This window comes from Trichosurus vulpecula, chromosome 7, assembly GCF_011100635.1.
Source record: "Trichosurus vulpecula isolate mTriVul1 chromosome 7, mTriVul1.pri, whole genome shotgun sequence".
Lineage (NCBI taxonomy): Eukaryota > Metazoa > Chordata > Mammalia > Diprotodontia > Phalangeridae > Trichosurus > Trichosurus vulpecula.
Window position 1 is genome coordinate 198,359,574 of NC_050579.1, and position 22,137 is coordinate 198,381,710.

Here is a 22,137-nt window from a genome sequence, read left to right on the forward strand (position 1 = left end):
TCTGCCTGAAGTAAACCTAGATGAATTCTTTGTATGTCTTTGCTTTTCTCCTTTCTTCATTTTGACTCCCCTACAGCAGCACACCACACCCCAGTTATCCACATCTATTCCAACGAATTAATTGAAAATTATATGCCTGACCACCTCTTGGGACATCAGTTTCCTCATCTGTAAAAAGAGGGAATTAAATTAGATGATTTCTAAAGTCACTTCCTGCTTTTAAATTCTATAACTGTAAACATTTATACTGTGAAATCTTTCATAAATATGTATGTATCTACATGCATGTAGTTATGCAACTTACAGTACTAGAGGGTTACATTATGCACCTAGAGGTTAAATGACTTGACTAGGGCCACCTGGTATGTAGCAGAGCCAGGAAATGGCCTCTGGTGTGGTGGTCCCCCCCTCCACATCGACCCATTCCTGCTCCTGTGTCTTTCATGGTTACACAAGCCCTCAGTGGGCAAGGTTTCAGTGTATCTTTGGTCCAAGAAAAACTTTAGTCTATATGTGCTGCCACTGGAAGAATGACAGATGACAAAGATGTGCTTTGAGTTGTGTGGTTTGGACAAATGTCAACCTGTTTAAGACCCTATCAGGATGAGATAACCAAAAGAGAAAAGGGACCTTATTATTTGCTTTTACCAAGAGTAAGTTGCTTGACGCTGGTTACTGACAAAGTGAAAAAAGCACTTTCAGAAGATTATGGGACCAGAATAATTAGTGAGATATAGTTTCAATATGAAGGCACACCAGTGAAAGGGCATTATCCAATTGGTTTGCTATATAATCTTCTTGCATCAAATACAATTCTTCCTTAGAACATCACAGCACATTTTAAGTTTTCCAGAAAAAGACCTTCTGCATTGTCCACCTAAGGATATAACTGGAGCCCATTTTATGTCATATATGAAAGAAGCTGATGTTTTAAAGCATAAAAGTCAAGTTATCAATGAAATGCAGAAAAAGAGATCATAAACAATTCTGGATGGGATTACAAAATGATAAGACTGACCAGTTTGGGGCCATTAATCCAAAACTCATGGAATATCCTCCAGAAGATAATGGATTTGATACATAAGTCTTAGAATATATCAGGCAATAACTAAGCAACCTTTCATTCATAAGTTATTTCAACCAGTTGTTGCAGATGGACAATTGAATACATTAGGAGAGCTCTTAAAAGATGTTTGTCTTTGAGCAATTATTCTTGAAGATGAGGTAAAGAAGAATCAAATTATGGTTTATGGAATTGAAACAATGAAGACACCTTTTCAGTGACTAAGTAAACGTCTCAGCTACCCTGATAATTTTCTTCCTATTACTACCCCAACCAAGAAATTGAAGGAGAGACTCTATTCACCTAAAAAGAATGAGCATCACCCTTAAATTGGATCAACCAGAGCATGTCAATCTTTTTCTCAAGTCAGGTTTGGTGGGGGCAACCTGACCAGAAAAACCTCCCTGCTGCAATGCAAATACAGACAGGAAAAAAGATGCTGTGGCCAGATAAGGGCAGTTGGGCCAGCCTTACTCTCCATCACCCCTGCTTTCCTCCATTGTCATCATTAACCCTTAGTTGCAACATGAAAGATTTTACAAGACTACTGCGTCTTCTGTTTTCTTCTAAATATAATGAAGCTGAAACTCAGCCTAAGAAGCAGATGGAAATATGTGCCACTTGAATTGTATTTCTGTTTAAAAAATAAAGAGGGATATTTCCTAATATGACCATGGCTGAACTTTAGATAGAGGGAGTGGAAAGATTGGTTAAATTTTCAAGAAAATTAGACAAGAAAGTAAAAAGGAAATTCTGTTATCAATAACTTGCAGTAACTTTTTGTAAAAGATCAGAGTACAGTAAACCCATCTTTCCTTAATGAGAATTTCGTTAATGTTTACAGTATGTATTGGTATGCAAACAACCTTTTAACTTGCATAATGAGCAATGAGATTAAAAAAAACCTCTAAACATATTTTCTCATTAAATAACATGTACTAAATAATATGTATTGAATAACATGTTGCTTTTAAATATTTTGACTTGTATGTAGCAGATCACTGTTTATACTGTATGTCAAACAGGTCTTCAGTAGCATGGTGATAGGGACAACTCTAACTGTCTGTTAGAGAATTTCTTGCTGCCAATATTTAAATCTTTATGTAAAAATATTTCTTTACTTGATAACACCATACAACAATGTTAAAGTTTATCATTACTATTTTATTTGCCCCCTTAGGCTGAGTCAGTCACATTTTAGTATGGATACTTTTGCCTGCTGGAAAGCCCATTCTTTTCCAAGCTAGCATTTACGCTGTCTCTGACTGTAATGTTTTTAATGTTGTCCCCTGGCTATCAGTCCATAACATTTAAATGTGACACATCCTTCCTTGTACTAGCTTTCCCTTTATTTTAGCAAATATGTTTTTGTACACTACAGACAGTTTCTTGTGGGCCATCTTGCTATGTGTACCATGTCAACCCATCTGAATTTGCTAGAACTTTAGCATTGCAGTGGGAATGATATTAAATTCTGTTACAAAGTGGAAATATTTCCCATTTTTAAGTGTATCTGAATGTTGATCAGAAATTGTACCTTTTTCTCCTTTTTCATGTCTTCACAGTAGGAGCTGTCTAATCAATGGCAAAATCAGTCAAAGAAAATGGGAAATGTTGTACTCTGTGGAGCAGACATAGTGAGATCCAAAAGCTGAAACAGTGGTGCCATAATGACCAGAGTAAAACAAGAAATAGATAATAACTAGCTAACGTAAATTAAGGGGGAAATAATTTTAGAGTAAGATTAAAGAAGAATAACATTACCCAAGTTACTTAAGGATTAAAGGATGAAAAGCTTCAAAAAAATCGTTGATTTGTCTTTATCACAAAAAAGTGGATAATCCAAAGATGATCATTTACTTTATATGTGTTTATCTTTCTCAGTTTGGGGGTTTTTGCTGTAATGTTTTGACCAACTGAGCTTCATGAGCAAAAGGGTCAAGATGCATGAATTATCTCTAAATCATGGTGAGGAGAGAAAATACTTTGCAGAAAGCAGTGGTGTCATTCTCCACTGATAAAACCAATTTAAAATCTTAGACAGTGGGCTCACGTGAGCTTTAAAAACCTTACTTCAAGATTTGAAAGTAAGTTTTGGGGGCAGCTAGGTGGTACAGTAATAGAGCACAGGTCCTGGAGTCGGGAGGACCTGACTGGTCTCAGACACTTGACACTTAATTGTTGTGTGACCTTGGACAAGTCATTTAACACCAATTGTCTTTCCTTCCCCCCACAAAAAAGAAGTAAGTTTTACCAAGCTTTTTCCCTTAAAAACATATTTGGTTTATTATAGTACCAGCAGTCTAAATGTGTTGTTCTCTTTTCTAGTCCTATAGTCTTTGTAAGCCAAGTCTCTGTTGCCCAGTAGTGGAACAAAGATGGAAATTAGTGCTTGACTTTGTTAACCTTAAAAGTTTGGTTAAAGGAGGCAAACAAGCTAGGTGATAGAAAAATCCATATTGTTTATTACTTTCCCTTAAAGCATAGCAGAGCCAACTTACTTGTACATACAAGGAGTCAGAGCATAAGTTCTGACTGTCTGAAAAGAGAAATGAGAAAGCTTATATACATTATTTTTAGCAGACTCAGAAAGCCTGTGTTACTTCACTTTTATGATCCCCTTGTCTGTTTAACCATGATACAAGACAAAGATTTTCCTTAATGGAATAGATTGTAAATACAATAAGTCAGGATAGTCGACAAAGTGTCAATTGGAATTACAACCCAGGATCTCTGTGTTTAATTTGCCATTAACATTCCATAACATAGTATACACCCATAAAATATTAAGATAAGGAAAAGTCACATAATTCAAGATAATTCCTTGGGGGCAAAGGTCTCATCCTTAATGGCCATGGGCTGAGCAAGGAATGCTCCATCTCGGCTTGTTGACATAAGATAGAGGTATTCTGAGTTTACGCAGAGAACAAAGAGACTTTAGGATCAGGCTTTTCTTCTGGTTAATCAGTTCAGACTCTGAGTCTTATTGAAATTACAAAAATGATACAAAATGGTACAAAATGTTCCTCATTTCCTCCTTTTGGTCAAAGGTGAGCAATGTGACACCTGAAGACCAATAAGATATGGAAAAACCTCTATCTTCCTCAGGGGTGAAGTTCTAAAAATCTTTATCTAGGTGGATTCAGATTTTTCCTTCCTGTGGTTGGATATCCCCAAAGATGGGCAGTAATTGTAAACTAATTGTAAACAAACTGAGGGAGCAAGTTGCAACGGGGGATCAGGGTAGCGAGCATAATGGGAATGCAAAGGGACTTAGAAAGGGAAAGAGCAGTTCTTCGTTCAGGTTCTGGTCCGGGTTCTTCAGAGGGCTGCCTGCATCTGATGTAGTCTATTCGGGAGCAGGGGCAGTCCTCAGATGTGACAAGAGGATCAAGGTGTTCATATCCACACGTTGACAGCTATAGGAGTAGTCAGACCTGACAGGAACTCCCAGAACACATATGATTTGATAATTGAGAGAAAAATAGCACAACATAGGTCCCAGCCACGCAGGGCTAAGTTCAACCAGTGCAATAAATGGTTCGGTATCCCAGCCACACAGGGCTGAATTTAAACAAATACAATAAAGTTTTTCTCACAGTTTACACACCTGTACAATTACATTAAGTCAGGTACAGACCAAGCCACTTAGATGGTTCACAATAGACTGGTACTGAGAGGAGGAAATTTGCATGTCACATGTTTTACATTTACGCATTAGATAACCAAGAAACTTAAACATGAACCATACAAAGTAATGCAATCATTATTAACAATGTTGAGTAACATTGAATTCCTTGTATTCCAGTTACCTATTCCCAATGTGCATTTAAGTCAGCACTTTTTTTTTAATTCCAGATGCCTGATTGTAGTTACCTGGTCCCAAGATCTCCCTTTTTTGACAAAAAGGTCTTTTTCTTAGGATGATTCTAAAAGAGAGTTCTGCTTCTCTGGTTCAGATCTAGAAATTCCCAGATAATTCTTACTTAATATAACCTAGTACAATCACTTAAATTTGGTTCTCTATTTTTGAAACTTCAGAGAATTTCAGTTTATGTGTTATTTGCTGTTTCTATCCTTACCTATATCTTGTACTTGGTTGTGTTGGTAAGCACAATGGACTCCTTAGCACTTAGTTCAACAAGTGCCCTTGAAGAGTTTGGCTTTTGTTTGCTTTGAGTAATTCAGTGTATTTCATTGAGTCTTACTAAGTGCTAAGCCCCAGGCTCAAACCCCTATTAGGTGTAAAACCTATGTGGGTGTGGATTGGCAACTAAGGTGGGGCCCAAGGTGGGGCCCCAAGGTGGGGCTAACTCCAGGGAGGGCCTAGTTTACATGTCTGGGACAGCAGAGGCTGTGGGTAGATCTTACACCCCCACAGAAGCTGCTAGCTGGATTGTTGAAACACTGGTATAAGAACCTTTTGAAATATGAAGGTCCAACCGTAAATTGAACTCATCTTCCCTTTAAAATTATCAGACAGATACTTTATAAAGGAAGTATAATTTCACCTTTTACCACTATCTTATACAATTTTGTGCAAAAACCCAAATTCAAGATCTTATTACCAAAACATAATAAATTTTGGAAGTCAAATCATATACATCTACATATAATTCTTAGGGAAATCAATCTGATCCTATTGCCTTTCTCAAAATTTGCTATCCCCTTTTTTAATTAGACATCTATCACATTATATCTTTGTCTTATTACTTGTCCTAATCATTTCCTCCTTTTGGAGGATGTTATCTCTATATTATTTTAATTTTAATAATCATGAACATAGGTTAAAATTGTAAGCTATTCATTCCTACATCCCATTATAATAACTCATAGATATGCTAATATCCATCTATTACCTAATAGATTTAGCATTGTGATTACAAAACTTCTTGATAATGTAAATTTGTTATGAAAGAAAAGAGAGACAATGTCATATGTCTTAACAGAAGGAAAGAACTTCTTTAGCTCTCTTTGATTCCAGGCATGAGTCATATCTGACAGCCAATCATATAGTCACTAGATGCTGAAAGCAGGGCTTAGGAGTAATTAGGTGGGGGAATTTTCTGTTTCAGAAAAGAAATACCAGAATTGAGAAAGAGAGTCAAGAAGATCCTACCTAGGCCATGTCCAAGGTCATTCTTCAAAACTTTTTTTCGCAGGCACAGACATCCAACTTTAAAAGTTCTCAGCCTGTAATGCCTGCCATTCTACTGCTCACTTCATGAGACCTATCCCTGTAATCAGAGCTTAAAATAATATTAAATTGTAGTCCCATAAAATCTTAAATAGCAAATAAATATCCTTCAGATAGGACTGTCCCAAATTTTATTGAGCTAATAATCATCAAATTAAGCTACATAACTTTTCTGTCTTCCAAAATACTTTCTCACACTCTCTCAACTTACTTAAACCATCTGAAACTAGTATTCTCTTGGGACAGGAGAGGCTTAGCTAACTCCCATTGGTCTCCAAATCTTCTTATCTGCCTTTCATATTTCCAATCAAACCCTTATTTATCTTTCCAAATCTCTCAAACCTATTTTCAACCGTAAGACAGGACAGCCCATAAGTTAATACTTTTTACTGACATAACTGTCTGTACTGGAATCCCATTCCAGGTTAAACAAAGCAGAGAGGTTAATGACTAACCCCACAGGTTGATGGATTTATGTCCCTGTTTACTCATTCTGGAGGAAAGGGACACTTTAGGAATTAAATCTTATACACATTGATGAGCTCTAACTCTTGCTTAAAGTCACAAAAAATATTTTTCAAAAGATTTCTAGAATTATTTCCCTTCTTTAAAAACAGTTTGAAATTTAACCTGATGTTAAAAGGAATACTCACTAAACTTTTCTGAAGAAAATTATTTAGAAGGTTTTAAAACGATAGACATCTCTTTCTTTCTCCTTAAAGCAAATTAACCCTTAAACACTGGAATTCGTTAACTAAGTTGGTGGAAAATGTCCTCATTCTCAAAGTATTTATACAGAATTCCTAGATATTACAAAGTTCCTTAGTTACAAAGGTGTTCTAATAGAGTGTACTTAGTTCCTATAATTTAAGAAGAACATACCCAGTCAAATTAGCCTTATCACAATAACAAAGTTTACCAGGACTTTAAAAACTTACTTCATAGGAATTCCTCTACACAGAAAACTACACAAGGCTGATAAGAATTCATGGCTAGATGGTGCCAAAAGTCTTTAGTTCAGTTAATAACCTCAGTTTCTTAATTAAGTACAATTCCTAATCTAACAACATCTAGATTACAAGAGGAATTGTTTTTCTAACAGCATAGGTAATGCAATGTTAACCAAGTTGCATAACACAACAAATTTAGAAATATAAGTTCATCACAAGCAATTATCATGTATTTAAAACTTGAGACAGAACTAATTAATTACCAATCAAGTGATCATAACTTAGTTGGATGAGAAAATCAAATCTGGATTCATAATCACTAGTGGTAGCATTTTAATTTCTAAGACTCAATACTCTTAGCAATGTAAAAGAAAAGATTATTATCTATAAAATCACATTTTTCTTCAATATTACTGATACATCTGTTTGCCAAATTACACAATTTAGAAATGTAACAATTCCCTAAATATAAACAACCCATTTATCAATTTAGGTGAACACATTTCTAAATCTCCTTGCACAGAGAATCTTTCACCTCATCATTTGAAACTATAATTTTAAACCACCACATATATTCTCATGATTTACAAAATTTCACATGGAAAGTCTGTCCTCAGTAAATATCAATATTATTAACTTTATTTTTTACTTTATTACTTACTTTATTAACTTATTTATTAACTTTATTATTTACTTGTTATAAGTTCCAAATCATCAAATTTTGTCACATCCCTTTAAAAACCTAATTCACATATATCAAAATCAGACTAAAATTGCTATAATATAATTTCTATCACACCATGATCTTCTCAAATTTCACAATCCAAGAGAATTTTAGAAATACAATGCAATTTTAGAAATGCAGAAACAATAAATTTCAGATGACATCCATTGCATTTCCCCATTACCACATATAGAAATTACTCAACTTGTTACTTTCGGTATTTAAAAACCATTTCAGAAGTTAACGGTTACATTTAAATTAGAGAGCTAGTAATAATGTTATGTCTAACATATACCAAACATTATGTTAAACACTTTATAATCATTATATCATATTGATCCCATAACAACAATCATTATTATTTTCCCTTTACAAATCAGGAAACAGGTCAAACAGAGATAAAATACAGTTTTGTAATTGGCACAGAGAAGTGTAAAGTTACCTAGAGCAGAGGCTTTTCTCAGTGATGACAATTCTTGGAGGCAGAGCTCAAGGAATGCTAAACTACAGTCCAAATGCATCTACCTCACCCTTCCCCCACAACTGCAGAAGTTACTGAGCCTAGGGCGGTCAGCAGCTGCTGGGGCAGGATGGGCAGAATGCATAGGACCTGGGTGACATTTCCAAGCTCTGCCACAAAGATGAGCTACAAAGGTACCCAGGGGGCACAGGACTGTCAGGATACTGTCAGTCTCTAAATTTCTGCCCCTTTCCTCCTTTTCCCAGGTGGAGAAGAGTGATTTAAGTTTTCCCTACAGTTCTCCTGCATTCTCTTCTTATAATCTGATCTGGGATGAGAGGAGTTAACAGGAATCCTTGTAGCTGTTTAAATGTCCCACACTGAGATACTCTTTTAACTCCAGGGAGGGGAGTGGGGAATGATAAGTGATCAGCATTGGGAGGAGGTGTTTCAGCAAGAGTGAGCTCCTGGAGTGATTTATAGTCTTAGGAGTTCTCTCTCAAAAATCCAACTAATCTGTTTCCAAACTTTTAATGATTAATCCCAGAATCTGCTAAAATGTTTTAGCTCTATTTCTTTGTAAATACAGTTTGGCCAGACTAGAAATTACAAGAAATTGTTTCCCTACTTGCAGCCTTAGAAATTTCTGGCTGCCTCTGTTTCAGATTTTACAAGGTATAGACATTTCACAGCACACACGCTCACACACATACTGACAGAAAATAAACAGAACAAATATAGACTGAGCTCAGATTTTAACGACAAAAAGAGGGAATTAGAGGCTTTCATGAATTGGCTATTAGCACCCCTATGGTCTTTTGGGGAAGCCTTGGCATCACTGATGTTTCTGACTCTCCATAACCTACATCCAGAGTGTAGCTGTCCTTCTCTAAAACAAAGCCCTTGGAAAGGCCGGGAAGGGGGGAAAGAAAGGAGGCAATGGCAGCAGCCGTACAAAGTTATCCTCGTTAGGCTAGGGCAGTTAAGGAAAAGGTGAGGAGTGAGGACAAGATACATTTATCCTCCCCCTAATCAGAGCCTTTAAGGAGAGTGGAGGCAGGAAGGAGGCAAGGAATAGGGCAGAGAGAGTAGAACAGCTAGAGCTGGAGCTGTTGGAAAAGGGGGAGAGCGAGGTTGAGGGAATTAGCAGCTTTCTGAGCCTTAAGGAAAAAGGCTTTTGCCTTTTGTTCTTGCTCATCTTAGCAAGCCCAAGGTGAAAAACATTCCCAATTCGTTTTCAAAGATCGATCTACAGAGGGAACCAAATTATCCAGAGCGATTTAACACAAAATAGTCCCCACCCCCAGAGCTAGCTTAAAGGGAATTTCAGACTTCAACCAAATTTGTGGAAGTCCTTCCTGGAAGCTGGGAATAGAGACAACTTACCCCGCCCCCCACCTCGTCAAGGCCAAAATTCCAGGAAAAAATGAATCCTGTGGCTCCTGAAGCATTGGCATGGTTCGGCTGCAGTTCTTTGTCCTGGTCCACCATTTCCATCTGCAGTTCACGGCAACATAACTGTAAACCTTAAAAGTTTGGTTAAGGGAGGCAAACAAGCTAGGTGATAGAAAAATCCATATTGTTTATTGTTTTCCCTTAAAGCATAGTGAAGTTAACTTACTTGTATGTGCAAGGAGTCAGAGCATAAGTTCTGACTGTCTGAAGAAAGAAATGAGACAGCTTATATACATTATTTTTAGCAGACTCAGCAAGCCCGTGTTACTTCACTTTTATGATCCCCATGTCTGTTTAACTACGATACAAGACAAAGATTTTCCTTAAGGGAATAGATTGTAAATACAATAAGTCAGGATAGTTGACAAAGTATCAATTGGAATTACAACCCAGGATCTCTGTGTTTAATTTGCCATTAACATTGCATAACGTAGTATATGCCCATAGAATATTAAGATAAGAAAAAGTGACATAATTCAAGATAATTCCTCGGGGCTAAAGGTTCCATCCTTAATGGCCATGGGCTGAGCAAGGAATGCTCCATCTCAGCTTGTTGACATAAGATAGAGGTATTCTGAGTTCACTCAGAAAACAAAGAGACTTTTAGGATCAGGCTTTTATTCTGGTTAATCAGTTCAGACTCTGAGTCTTATTGAAATTACAAAAAAAATGATATAAAATGGTATAAAATGCTCTTCAACTTAAGTATCTATTTTTACTGCTTTTTATTTGACTATTTGTATTTTATAGTTTATTAAAATCAAATTTAAATTATACAACATTTTGTTGTTAAATGAAACATTGAGTTTAATGGAGTTAAATCTCTTTAAAGGGTCAAAATTAATTGTGTCAGAATCACAGTTTACTGACTGGTCTGGGCAAGAAGGAGCAGTTTCTACCTCTCAAAAGAGAAGTGATTTTTCACCCACACAATAATTCATTAAATACATCCCAAACAATCTTCTCTATGACTTTGTAATTTCCTGCTAATAAAGAGTGTTAGAGTAGATTAATTGCTGGCCTAAAGCTTTATTCAGTCTGTACTAATCAATCTTAGTGGCCACTTATTACTTCTTCTATGCCTAATCAATAGTATTTGTCCATTAAATAGCTCTTAAAAGATAAATATGCAATAAAACTTCCCACTACCAGGTATACTGGTCTACCCCCAAACTGGCTTAATCCTATCCATATTAACTAACAGAGTCTTGTGTCTCTAACTCAGGCTGAAGAGCATTTTCATGTCTATATGCATGTTTTAGAAGCAATAAAAACTGCCTTTCTCTCAAGTAAATCTTAATGTGCCTGTGATATTCAGCTCCTCTAGGGGGACTCCAACCAAAAGCCATGAATGAAAGACAATGAGGCAAGTCCATTTGAATTTCCAAAGTAGTTTAAGAAAGGAGGGAAAAACAACAGCAATGAGAAGGTCACTCATTCAGTTCCCTTATTTTAGGGCAGAGGAAATTTACCAAAGATGACACAGTGGTAGATAGATCAAGGACTAGAACCCAACTTTCCTGCTCTTCTCCAACCCCTCACCCAGTATTCTTGCCACTGCACAAAGCAGGGTCTCTTAGGATGTTATTAATATTTTTTTCTGTGTACTTAACCAAGAAATTTCCCCAGAAGTCTCTATGTTTGCTAGTTCCCATAACCTCCTAAGCATAATTTTCTCTTTATTCATTGGGATCCAAGCAAGAGTCTTGTTATCTGTCACTTAAAGGTTCCAAGTTACTGCTTTGGAATAGGGGTTAGTTCTACTTCTGGCTAGTTGAGTCCTTAGTGGGGTAGCTACTATTACTCACAGATTGTTATTTGTTGTTTGAAGAAGACCAATGACATCAGGAAGGTAATGTCTTGTCTTGCAAGTGAATTGGATTCAAGTGAGACTTTGTTAGCTCTTCCTTTCTTCCTTCTTTCCTTCTCTTCCTCCCTCCCTCCACAAAGGACTCATACCCTTATCTGTGGGTGCTCTGCCCAAAGGAATATAAATTTTAATCACTGAAATGTCACAAGATGTATTGAAGTATATGGGCTAATTTTTTTTCTCTTCCCTACTTATTTATTCTATCATTTAAAAAAGCTGGGACAATTAACTCTTCTATAACACATAGTATCATTTATGATTTCTTGAAATACAGCACTGGAGAAAACCAGACTTTGACAAAGCCCATTGGGATTCAAATGGAGTTACTTGACCATGTCTTAAAACCAAGTCATTCTGGCTCTCACTGATTGGCCAACAATGTTTCCCAGCCCAAGCTTCCCTTGTCATTGTTTGAATTTTTATGACTCAGAGTGACTGTAAATAGCAATTGTTTTTGTTCTGGCCAGAAACCCTGAGGGTCTTCCCATCCCAGACTGGCTTTTTTTAAGTAGGGAATAAAGAGGGCATTTTTTGCCTCATTTCTTACCTAGCCTTAATCACTGAATAGGTGTTGCCTCAGTCAAAGTGAGAAATTCAATCTTACTTTAAAAAGACCAAGTTCTCCCACTGCATCAAGAGTCATCTCCAGTTGTCCTGATCTATATTTTGCCACTGGAGCCAGTTGGCTCTGGAGGAGAGAGTGAGGCTGGTGACCTTGCACAGTCCTGCCTAAGTTAAATCCAATACACTTGCAAGTCAAGACATCACCTTCCTGATGTCCTTGGTCCTCTTTGAGAAGGAAGGACAAACAACAGTTCTACCTCTAAAATCCTTCCTAAGGAAATATCCTTAATAGTCTCATTTTCTCTTATTATTTTTTGTTATTTTCTCTAGTTGTGCTCTGTTTCCTGACAAACATATCCAGTTAATTGGCTCCAGATATTACCTCTATTCAAATCCCTCAATAGCTATGATTTTTCCCAAATTGGAGACCTGCATTTCCTAATATCTGCTAAACATCTCCTTTCTACTCATTGGGTTTTTGTGACATTGCTTTTTCCTGGTTCACCCCCTCTGTGTCTGCCAAGTTCCTTCTCAATCTCCTTTTCAGTATCATTGACAAGGTCCTTTCTCTCTCCTTTTCCTCACTTCTCCATCTTCTTTCCTTTCCTTTCCTTTCCTTTCCTTTCCTTTCCTTTCCTTTCCTTTCCTTTCCTTTCCTTTCCTTTCCTTTCCTTTCCTTTCCTTTCCTTTCCTTTCCTTTCCTTTCCTTTCCTTTCCTTTCCTTTCCTTCCCTTTCCTTTCCTTTCCTTTCCTTTCCTTTTTTCCTTCCCCTTTACTGTTCCTTTCCTTCCTTTTTTCCTTCCACTTCAATTATTCCTCACCTTTCCCTCTCCTTTCCTTCCCTCTCACCTCCCCCCATCTTTTATCTTTTGATCTCTTCAGTTCTCCCTGGTTCAATTATTATACAGTTTATATTATTATAATTATGCTTATATTATTATAGCTCAATGAACTATATAGTTAATTTCCAAATCTACATATCTAGCCCTTAAATTTGTCCTGAGTTCTGGTCCGATACTGTCGATTGTTTCTTGGATATCTACCTGAATGCCCTATAGGTATCTCAAACTAAATAGGTCCAAAATGAAATTTAATATTCTATACTCTCCCCTTCTCTCTCTCTCTCTCTCTCTCTCTCTCTCTCTCTCTCTCTCTCTTTGTCTTAACTGCACTATTCCTGCCAAGGGCATTAGTATTCATCTAATATTGAGGTTTACAACCTCAGGCTTACTTCCAGTTCTTCACTCATTTACCTTCTCTCAGTCCCTTCTCACCACTCCCAGCTACCATACTCAATTACCTCTCATCTGCTCAATGATATAGCCTCTTAATTGGCCTCCTGGTTCCAGTTTCCTCACTCCAATACATTCTCAATGCATTTGCCAAATTGATATTCCTCTACTATAGGTCTGATGATATCACTGTCCTACTCATGAAGTTATAGTAGCTACTTATTAGTTCTAGAATAAAGCCATTAATAATCTACCTCCAACATATCTTTGCAGATTTATTTCAATTATTGTCCCTCATATGCTCAGTGTACAAAATAAATGATGATATTCCATCTGCTGGCTGTGTGCCTTTTTGTAAGTAATCCCCCATGCCTGAAATGCTCTCTCCTCACTGCTACATTTTATAATCCCCAACTACCTTCATTGTTCAGTTCAAGTACTACTTTATGAGTCCTTTCTTGATCCCCAAGTTGTTAGTTTAGCTTCTATATCAATATATTTACTTCATACATAGTTTGTATTCATCTGTGTCTAGTCTTCCCTCCTTCAAGTAGAATGTATTTTTTGAAGGCAAGAACTTTCCTTTTTTGTATCCCCTTCATCTTGGACACAAAAAGTACTTAATATGTAATAGTAATGATAATTGACTCATATGTCATAGGATCATATATTAGGAGCTATAAGGGATCTGACAACTCCTGTAACTCAAATTCCTTCACTTTACAATTTAAGAAAATAATGGCCAGTAAGTTTAAGCACCTTGTTCAAGGTTACACAGGTAACATATAAAAGAGGTCAGATTCAAATCCAGATTTTCTGGCTCCAGGTTGAGCTCTTTTCTACTTCATCATAATGCCTTTCAGAGTCAGACTACTTTTTCAAAATTGAACTTAGATTTTCCTCTTCCAAACTAGTTCTTTCTCTTGACATCCCTATTTCTATTATTCTTTTCCAGTCATTCAGGATCAAAATCTTCAGGTGATATTTGTCCCCTTCCTCTCTCACTTCCCAAATCCAATTAGTCATCAAGTTGGGTGCTAATTTTTCTTCTGAAATGTCTCACCCTTCTATTTTTTTTTCTTTCTGTACATTATGCCATCATCTCATTTTAAGACCTCATTATTTCTACTCAGGATTACTGAAGGAATCTTCAGTCTTTTATTTTCCTTGGAATCAGTTTCTCCCTATTCTATTTCATCTGTCACACCATTACCAGATTAATTTTATTTTTAAAATAAATATTTTATTGATGCTTCCTTATTACGTAGGTATTGTCTACTAATACTTCCCCCTACATAGAATACCCCATTTTAACCAAAAAATGTAGTTAAGTAAGACAAACCAACACATTAGCCATGTCAATAGAGGGAAATATGGTTCATTGTCCTCTGAAATTATGATTGTTATTATATTGAACACACATAATAGCACTTACTGTTATCTTTCTATACTTTTATTATGATCATTGTATAAACTATTATCTGTATTCTACATACTTTACTCTGTATCAGCTTATATAGCCCTAGGTTCTTTGAATTAATATTTATTTTTCCTTAAAAGCAATAATATTCCATTTTTTCATATATCCTGATTATTTCAGCCATTCCCCAAATGACAAGCATCCATTTTCTTTCTAGTTTTTTGCTACCACGAAAAGTACTGCTTAAAATATTGTTTGCTGTGTCAACACAAAGATATATTGTGTATATAAAACAGATATAGACATAGATGTATCCCTGTCTTTGAGAGTGGAATATATGTCCATTAGTGGTATCACTGAGTCAAAAAGTATATACATTTTAACGTATACTTTCTATTACATTTAAAAATTATTTTCAAAAACATTTGGATGATTCACAGTTCTACCAATGAGGCATTAGTCTATCTTCCCATAATCCTTTTAACACTAACCATCTTTGTCTTCTGTCACTAATGCCAATCTCATAATAGTCAAGTGAAACTCAGAAATATTTTAATTTGCATTTTATTATTATTAATACTTTGAAATATTTTTTCATACACGTAATTATTCTTTGCATCTCTTCTTTTGAAAATTGTGTATTTCTATCCTTTGATAACAGTTTTTGAGAAATACTTTTTTCTTATATATTTGTATAAAATCCTTATAGATTTTGATAGCAAATGTTTTTGCAGAGACTATTTAACGCCTATACTTTTTTTCTCATTTGATAGCTTCACTTCTTAGACTATCTATAGAGATTTTGTTCAGTAAAACCTTTTAAATTTTGTGTAAATAGTGTATTTTATATTTTTTGATCACTTCTATCATTCATTTAAGAATTTTCTTCCTAACTATTAATCTTAAAGGTGTCTCCTTTTTCTTCTTTTTGTTAAGATGATGAGACCTTTTCATGCTGTAATTTCTTAATCACTAGGAAACTGCTATTGTCATATATGGCATAACATTGGTCAAAGTCTAATTTCTGTCAAACTGCTTTCCAATTTTCCTAGCAATCAATGTCAAATTCAACTAGTTCTTTCCACAACCATTTGTGGTTTTGGATTTATCAAAAACTAATTTAGAACTCTTACTAAACCTAGTAGATTAGTTTTCTCAAAGCACATTTTGATCATGTCACTTCTATACTCAAAAAGTCTCTAATGTCTTCTTATTGTTTATTGAATTAAATTTAGATTATTTACCCTGGTATTCAAGGCTTTTCTCCCTTTGGTCTTAACTTACCTTCTCTAATCTTCCTTTGGTTTTCTAAATTCTAGGTAACTTGGACTACCCACTTTTCTCCAAAGAGGTAATATTATTTCCTTCATCTGTCAAAAATCTATCAACCCATGTAGTAACTCTTTTTAGTATACCTTTACTATTTCCCCAATCCATCCTAATCCTACTTCCAAGAATACTTTTTACCTAATTATGGGACTTATAATTTTATTTTAGTATAGTTGCTTAAATAATTATTTATACTAGATCATAATCTCCTTGAAGATAGGGATCATATTTCACTTTTTAGTATCATTTCTTCTTGCCCCTACCCTCCTAATCCTTATCACAGCAAAGTACTCAACAATTTGTTGAATTACTTGAATCATTCAATAAGAAGTCAGTCTAAAATTTTGAATTATGTTGTTAAAAAAGAAACTAAGGCAACTATGTCCTTTGACTCAGTGATCTCACATTAGACATATAAACTCCATGAAACTGAAAGGTCTCATGCACCCCAAAATACTCATAGCAGCGTGTGTGTGTGTGTGTGTGTGTGTGTGTGTGTGTGTGTTTATGCAGGTATATGTTTGCTAGCAATACAGCCATCGAGAAATAGAAAATCAATTTGTGGTACACAAATTTAGAGATATTACTGCACCACAAGAAACAATGAATTTAAAGCATTCATATCAACATGGGAAGAATAACATGAACGTATTCAGTGAGAAGTATAAACTTTTGGGGCAAATTCTCTTTCAAACTTAGCCCCTTTTAGACCTAGCAATTTTCAAATATCAAATAACAACATTTTCATATGGAAGATTAAGGAATGCACTGAACAAGGAGGAAGTGACCTTACCTCCTAAGAAAGTATTACTTCTGTGCCTTTGACCTATCCATTCCTTCACAGAGATGGGTGGAAGAAAGGTGGGAGTGAAGCCTGGAGAAACCAAGCAACATCAGACTCTTTTGTTGTTATATAACCTGAGTTAGGGGGTTGAAAATTTAGAAAGCATATTGGTTTAGTCATCATTGACTTAAAAAAAAAGGCTAAGCCTGAGAGTGACAACTTATTATAGCATGTCTTTGTTCTAAGAACTTGATACTTGGGACTCCCAAAAAAGAAAAATCCCCTCTTCCTTGCAGAAGTGTAGGGAATAGGTATGCAGAACACTGTATACTGTTACACAGTTGATGTGTTGGTTAGTTTTGCTGAACTGCTTGTTTGCCTCTTTTAGAAATTTTTCATTGCACAAAATTGTTTGCTGTGTAATTGGGATTTATAATATATAATGGGATTTGTATTGTAAAGGGGAGGGGAATATTCAGAAATTATGTTATTATATACAAAAATCAATAAAGAAAAAGCAATTAAAAGAGCAGCAGTTATAATTCAATTATTGTTTAGAGAATGTTAAATATTTCTTAGCTGTATAAACCTGGGCAAGTCATCTAACCCTATTTACCTCAGTTTCCTCACCTGTAAAATGAGCTGGAGAAGGAAATGGCAAGTTACTCTAGTATCTTTGCCAAGAAAACCCCAAATCAGGGCACAAAGAGTTGGACACTACTGAAACAACTGAACAAGAGTTGTTTTCTAGAAAGATATCCATAGCTAGCTAATATTAACATCTCAATTCCTTCTGAAATGAAGGGAAGTATCTTGATTGCAGGAAAAAGTAAAACAGTTTTTCCAATGATGGACCTCCTTATATAGGAAGACCTTTTGCAGTAAGAAGGGTCCTTTTCTTTGTGTCTCTGTGACCTCTTACCACATGGGAAGAATGTTTTTTTTTTAAATTATAGCTATCTCCTAAGTTCCCTACTTTTATTCTTTGGCATGCCAGTATAAGATAGGTGACCACTTTTGCCTGGAACTTGAAAAGAAAATGGTCAACAATATATGAATGCTTCAACTTTGTTTAACTGCATGTGAAATGTGTTTTGGGCCACTCTCTCAGAATCAGGAGTGCTATATCTGACTCTAGTATTCTAGGATGTGTTCCTGAGGATGTATAGATTGTATCTTTTCTACTGCCATGAGCTCTAGGTTCCCTGGCTGGCTTCTCCCTACTTTTAGGGGCCAGGAATCAATGTATGTTCCAGTTCAATCTATCCATTTAACAACAATTAACTTTTAAAAAGGGATATTTACAGATAGATAGGTGATAGACAAATTAAGTAGATAGAGAGATAGATATAGAAAAGTTGTTATAGCAAGAATATACAAAATTTTTCTCCAGTACTTGAGGGGCATACTCTCTCTTATATTGCTTTAATCTCTGTGAGGAGTAGACTCAAATTTTATTTCAGTTCCTCAATAGCATTTGCCTTGCCAACTTCACGTCCAGATAAGTCATGACTACTGAATGAGTCCTCTTCTCAGCTTCCACTGACCTGGATCAAGGCCATTCTCATTACTCCTTGATCTACAGAATATTGATAACGTGTTGGCTATAAACCCAGATTCTAGAATGCTGGAATGCCAAGTTGCCCTCTGGACCTTTTGAACTCATAAAGTCAGAGGGGCCTGTTCCTTCATCAAAAATAAAAGAAGAAAAAACACAGAGGTCAAGGATTAAGTTTCTTTCTTAGAAACATATGATCTCAGAGAGAAGAAGGGACCTTGAGCCTTTCTCTTTAGGGCATGGGCTCTCACCTGATCAAGCAAAGCAGTCACCAATGAAATAAAGAGCTCAAGACAAAGGCCTTTTTTGAAGATTCCCCTAGTTCTAGCTGTCAATCAATCAAAAAACATTTATCAACTGCCTAGTATGTGCCAGGCACTGGGTAAGCTTTGATAATACAAAAAGATGCAAAAGATAATCACTGTCCTCAAGAAGCTCACAATCTAATGAACTATACAGATTTATGGAGAATGGAAGAATTTATGACCAAACAGGAGACAGAGAACATGATGAAATGCAAAATGGATAATTGTGATTACAATAAGCTGAAAAGTTTTTGCACAAACAAAGTGAATGGAACTAATATTAGGAGGGAAGCGGAAAACTGGGAAAGAATTTTTACTACTAGTATCTCTTATAAAGGCCTCATTTCTAAAACATATAGAGAACTGAGTGAAATTTACAAGAATACAAGTCATTCCATGATTGATAAATGATCAAAGGATATGAACAGGTAGTTTTCAAAGGAAAAAATTAAAACTATCTGTAGTCATATGAAAAAATGCTCTAAATACTTGATTAGAGAAATGAAAATCAAAATATCTCTGAGGTACCACATCATATATATCATACTGGCTAACATGACAAAACAGGAAATGATAAATATTAGAGAAGATATGGGAAAATTGGAACACTAATGCATTGTTGGTAGAGTTGTGAACTGATCCAACCCTTCTGGAGAGCAATTTTGAACTATGCCCAAAGGGCTATAAAAATGTGCATACGCTTTGACCCAGCGATACCACTTCCAGGGTTGTATCCCAAAGAGATCATGCAAATGGGAAAAAGACCCACAAGTACAAAATATTTATAGCGCCTCTTTTTGTGGTGGTCAAGAACTGGAAATTGAAGGGATGCCCATCAATTGGGTGTAACAAGAATGTTACTTGCCACTACTATGGCTGTGTAAGGCCAATAAAACCAGCACACAGGAGGGCTACTAGCACAAGTTCTTTGATCTGCTTTTCTAAAGAAAGCGACTTTAAGGGGTTAACAATCTTACTTTAATTCAACATAAATATATCATTCACTTAATTAAGGGGGAAAAGCCAGTACCCTGAACTTCAGAGGGAATACAAACAGAAAGTAAAGTGTACATAATATAAACAGAGCAAATAAACACCAATCAGCAGACAGGGATTCTAGCTGTCTGACCAAGACATTACATACATAGTTACCAGAGAGAGAAGCACCAACATCTGGGTTTTCAAAACCAAAGGGCTCCTTAATAGCTACCCAAGGTCTCCACACCATCACTCTTCCAATGAGTGAGCCCCTAAAGCAAAACCTCTCCTCCCACAGTTCTGAGAGTTCTTAATTCTTGATTCTGAGTTCAAAGGCTCTCCTCTAGGTATATATGTATTCTTTTTCGGGGCCTGAGTGCCTCATACCTCTTGAGGGCTTCACACCTCTATGTCCTAACTAGCAAAAGGGTATGGGCATTCCTACAATCAAAGGCAAGACTCAGTCAAAGACATTTGATTACCTTAGTGCTAAGAAGCACTCTAAAACAAAAGAAAACAAAAATTCCCACTTTGCTTGCCCTTACATTGGGGAATGGCTGAACAAATTGGGGTACATGAATGCATTAGACTACTATTATGCTATAAGAAATGATGAACAGGCTGACTTCAGAAAAACCTGAAAAGACTTATATGAACTGATGCTGAGTGAAGTGAACAGAACCAGGAGAACATTGTACACAGTAACAGCCATAGTATACAATGACTGACCTTGATAGACTTAGCTCTTCTCGGCAATGTGAGGACCTAAAACAATTCCAAAAGACTGATGATGGAAAATGTCATCCACATCCAGAAAAGAAATACAGAGTCTGAATGCAGATTGAATCAGACTTTTTACTTTTTCGTTTTGCTTTATGTTTTTTTTCTTTCTCGTGTTTACTCCCATTCATTCTAATTCTTCTATGCAACATGACTAATGTGAAAATATCTTTAATAGGAATGTATATGTAGAGCCTATATTAGATTGCATGCTGTCTTGGGGAGGGGAAGGGAAGAGAGGAGGAGAAAATTTAAAACTTATGGAAATGAATGTTGAAAACTAAAAATAAATTAATTAAATTAATTACAAAAAGAAATAATTACAGAATATTTACTCATGATCCAAAGTCTCTGCTGCGCAAGACTTCCCTAATGTGGCAGTAAGGTTCTCCAAAAAATGGCCTCCCAGTTTCTCCTTTTGAGGAGCTTCCATCAGCTGAACAAATTGGTGAGATCACCAGATTGCACACTAGACCCTAGTTATAAACTTGTGATATTACATTATTCCAGTCTTTTTAAAAGCTGCTGAGTCACCCACCCATTATCTTTCTGGATGAGAAGTATAACTGACAACAGCTGGGGCAGAGTTCTGTTCTGATGCTCAAGGGAGAGATTTTTAAAGTTGTCAAACATGAGGACTGTAGACCACAGCAGCAACACTCCTGAGTGCTGCCAGAACCATATTAAAATATAATTTTAAAATGTTAACAAAATATATAAAAATACAATAAAACATAATGTTAAGTTGTGGTTTTCTAAGTCAATATGAGGTCCACCAGGATCCATTTCTATTTGAGTTTGACACCAGGTTGAGTTACTAATAGACCTTTAATGCTTGTTCCAATGGGCAAGTAGTGAAGGGAATCTAAAGGCCATTTTACAGCCCATATTATTCCTCTGCTTGTGAATAGGTTAGAAAAGTTGTCAGCTTTTTGATGTAGCTGTACATACTTCAAAGTAGCTTTAAAAATCTGATAAATGGTTCAGGACATCTAACATGTGTTATTCCTGCCAGAGCTCAGATCTTTGGAAAATTTAAGAATTGACACCGCAATTTCTTGAATACCTACTATGCACCTAATAGGGAGGAATTCAACCTGTTATTTCAAGGATATGGGGAGTTCCCTATAAGAAAAAGCCCTTCTACCAATGTAGATGAGCACCTGCTTAACAACTAAGTCAACTAGCATTTAGTAAGGACTTGCTGTATGCCAGAAAGTGTGCTAAGCACTAACTTATAGTCGTAGAGACTTATCTATGGCACTAAAAAATTAGGACCAAAGAGCAAATATAGATCAGAATTCATAGTTGAACCCAAGTCTTATTGACTCTGAAGCTTGTTCTCTATCAGGTCCCATTGGAAAAGGACTGGTAGAGGAGTAAACAAGCCACCCTCAGCCTCATTTTCCTCATCTCTAAAGCAAAAGAATTGGACTAGGTAGTTACCGAGGTTCCTTCCCACTATAAA

The 22,137-nt window shown here is 36.0% G+C and overlaps 1 pseudogene; it reads left to right on the top strand.

The window, feature by feature from the left end:
• Nucleotides 1–530: 530 nt before the first annotated feature.
• On the top strand, nucleotides 531–1,165 carry LOC118858497 (annotated as a pseudogene).
• The last annotated feature ends 20,972 nt before the right edge of the window (nucleotides 1,166–22,137 follow it).